Source organism: Sinocyclocheilus rhinocerous, unplaced genomic scaffold (assembly GCF_001515625.1).
Source record: "Sinocyclocheilus rhinocerous isolate Xijiao unplaced genomic scaffold, SAMN03320098_v1.1 scaffold1740, whole genome shotgun sequence".
NCBI lineage: Eukaryota > Metazoa > Chordata > Actinopteri > Cypriniformes > Cyprinidae > Sinocyclocheilus > Sinocyclocheilus rhinocerous.
Genome location: NW_015651446.1, coordinates 257,416 through 260,617, shown reverse-complemented (window position 1 = coordinate 260,617; position 3,202 = coordinate 257,416). Strand labels below are relative to the sequence as shown.

Sequence of the window (3,202 nt, the reverse complement as noted above, 5' to 3'; positions counted from 1 at the left end):
CTTTCACCACCTCCCGAGAAGGAGCATCCAGCACCCAGCGGCAAGAGGTGAACGGCGGGTAGGCGTTGGGGTAATATGGGGATGTGATGGTCTGAGATGATGCTGTGGCATTGAATGCTCCTCCACAAAGACCTAAAGTGTGAAAAAGCATTTTTGCATGACTGATTCAACATGAAATGACCTGCCATTGGGACAAAAAGTTCAATCTTACTGTCCACTGTGCTGTAGGTGGCATTGAAGCCACGGCGTTGAACGGTGCCATCCGAGATGAAGTGCACTAGTGCGGGTACTACATCTTCACAGAATGTGCCAACCAGTGGATAATTAGCCATCATAGATCTACAGAAGGGTAAGATGCAAGTATAAATATATAGTGTGTTGGAAATTATGCTGCATTCTAATTTATGCAAGTTCAATCTTACTGTCCACTGTGCTGTAGGTGGCATTGAAGCCACGGCGTTGAACGGTGCCATCCGAGATGAAGTGCACTAGTGCGGGTACTACATCTTCACAGAATGTGCCAACCAGTGGATAATTAGCACGGTCACCATCATAGATCTACAGAAGGGTAAGATGCAAGTATAAATATACAGTGTGTTGGAAATTATGCTGCATTCTAATTTATGTTATGTTATGTGTGACAGCTTTTACCTTGACATAATCGTATCTGCAGAGGGATCCAGTGGGGCCCTCGAGCTCAAAGTATGTGAATGTGAGGTTAATGCCTTTATTCCATACGTGGCTCGTACTGGCCATTCATGTCAATATCAGGAGAACCAAACATTCCAGTGGGGGAAGATAGGTAGACCTGCTGAGGACCTGGAGAAAATGATGGATGAGGAGGTGGAGAGAATGAGTGAGAGAGATTTATAACAACTGTAGTGCTTTCAAGAAACCACCTGCAAGAGGCAGCAGAGTCCATAAAAGTGACAATTTGTGAGTTTTTGTCTTTGTTTGTTAGATTCAAAGCCTAGTTTTCTCTTAGAAGTTGTCCAAATGAACTATTAGCCGATTTATTTAAAATAATAAAAAAGCAGATTAAAATTGTTTACTCATCTTGTTCTCATGGCGTACACATTTTTGTCAAATATTATTTGATTGAGAACGTCCTTCCACATGATACCATGTGTCTGAATAAAGGTAAAAATTTACTAAAACTAAACTAAAATTTAAGTTAATATTATGCTAATAAATATAAATAAATAAATGTTTAATTATTATATAATAGCATTTATTTAAATTTATAAAAGTAAATAAAATTGTTAATATTATATAAGTGAATTTTACAATGATGTATATTATAAATAATTAAAAATATGTATAATATGAATTATATATATGATGTAGATTTACATTCACAAAAATAAATAAAAGTTAATATTAATATAAGTAAAAAAATAATATACTATTACATATAATATAATATTAATATTTTATTATATTTACAAACATAAATTGAAGTTAATAAAATTTAGATTACAATTAAAATGAAGTTAATTTTATAATAATAACGTTAATATTATATAGTTTTAAATAAAAATGAATTAATGTAAATTCAATAATGTATTGTCAAATTTCATTCAATAAATGAATTAAATGTATATAACTGTTAATGTAAATTCTAACCAGCCACAAAAATACTACGTTTATTTGCATATAAATTGTAGGACACAACAAAAGAATTAGGGGTACTTTATTGGCTCTTTCACAGCACTAGCCAATAAAGACTTCTGTCAGGATGAGGGAACAGACTCTGAGGTCTGAATGAGTTGTGTTGTTCTCAAAGAACAACAGTGGTGGTTGTAGGATGGGGCGGTTCACTCAACACCCCCAAAGACGAGCTACAAAAGTGTTTACAACTTCTCCTTCAAGAGCCTGGTCATCCTGGAGTGACTGGTGCATCAGACGCTTTTAAGCACAAAGCTGTTACAAAGAACACCTTTTATGACCCCTGAACACTTTGTTCAGTGCTCAATGAGATCTTTGTCTTTGTGATTCACTATGAAATCATCCACACATTCTTCACACTATTCCAAAATGAGAACCATAAAGGAACAAGGTCAAAGTATCACACATCTTGATCTGTGAGCAACATGACAGTTACAGTCTTTTGAATCAGATGATTCCCATACAGCACCAAGTCAAAGAGCACTTGACTGTGCATTTCTATTGTGCACCATTTACAGTGAATGAGTTTGTTTGTGGAAGTAACAGTGGAATCTGCATTGGAATTCTCTTGCATATTTGCATATGCTCCCAAATCCCCTCATATTGTTTGAAAAGTGCAGCGTCCTCTCATTCCAGTCATTCTGCTCATTCCACATTTGTGGGCTCAGTGAATTAGATCTACATTACTGCCACGATAAACAACCCAAATTTACTCTAGCACACACCTCCATCTAAGCCATATCCTGTATCAGTGTTCAAATTAATTAATTATTATTGTATTCTACTGATTGTCATTTTTTGCATTGATTGTCAGTACAGTATATAGAGAACCAAACAGTATTGCATTAAATGTACAGTTTGTTTTGTGGTTGAGGCTTACGTTTGGTTCTGTATTCTGCCAGGAAGCCATTGTCATGGATGATAGAATCAGAGTAGAAGTTGATGAGCATTGGTCCAAATGTGGTGAAGTATTGGTATGGTATTTCCACAAAGAGTAGCCAAGGGAACACCACTGGGGGTGATGCCACTATAGATCTTTACACCATCATAGACACATGTGGAGTGTGCTAGAGAAGATGGAAAGGCATGATTATTCACCTTACAGAACTGCTGTTATCCTCTAAATTATTTTTAGATTTCTTATGTCAAGATGTATAAAAAAATTAGGGATTTTTGATGTAGTGCATACCCTCTAACTGGAAAGTTTTAAAAGTAAGCACAACCATGGTCTGATCTCCAGCATCAATAATGTAATTACAGTTGGAGCCTCCCGGGTAGTGGTCTGGGTAGTTTGGAGATACGACACGGCCAGTTGAGGCTGTGAAATTGGCCCCACAACCTAAAAGATGATGTGAAATAGATCCATTGCATTATTTGAATTATTTGTCAGGGGAAGAAAACCTGTCATACACCCTTATAATACATACTAGTGTAGAATGCAGCAGAGAAGCCTTTGCCAGGTGTATCTGAGGACTGGAAACTAGCCGTAATAATATTTCGGGGTGCAATGACAGCAGCAGGGGCTGTAGTGCCA

General features: G+C 36.6%; 1 long non-coding RNA gene across 1 annotated transcript; it reads right to left on the bottom strand.

Annotated features, from left to right (window-relative positions):
* Window positions 1–472: 472 nt before the first annotated feature.
* LOC107712807 (uncharacterized) lies at window positions 473–2,606 on the bottom strand. Its single transcript, XR_001636830.1, has 3 exons — window positions 2,549–2,606; window positions 652–819; window positions 473–558 (listed from the first exon to the last, which is right to left on the bottom strand). It is a non-coding gene; the product is annotated as an uncharacterized LOC107712807 (long non-coding RNA).
* Between the last annotated feature and the right edge of the window lie 596 nt (window positions 2,607–3,202).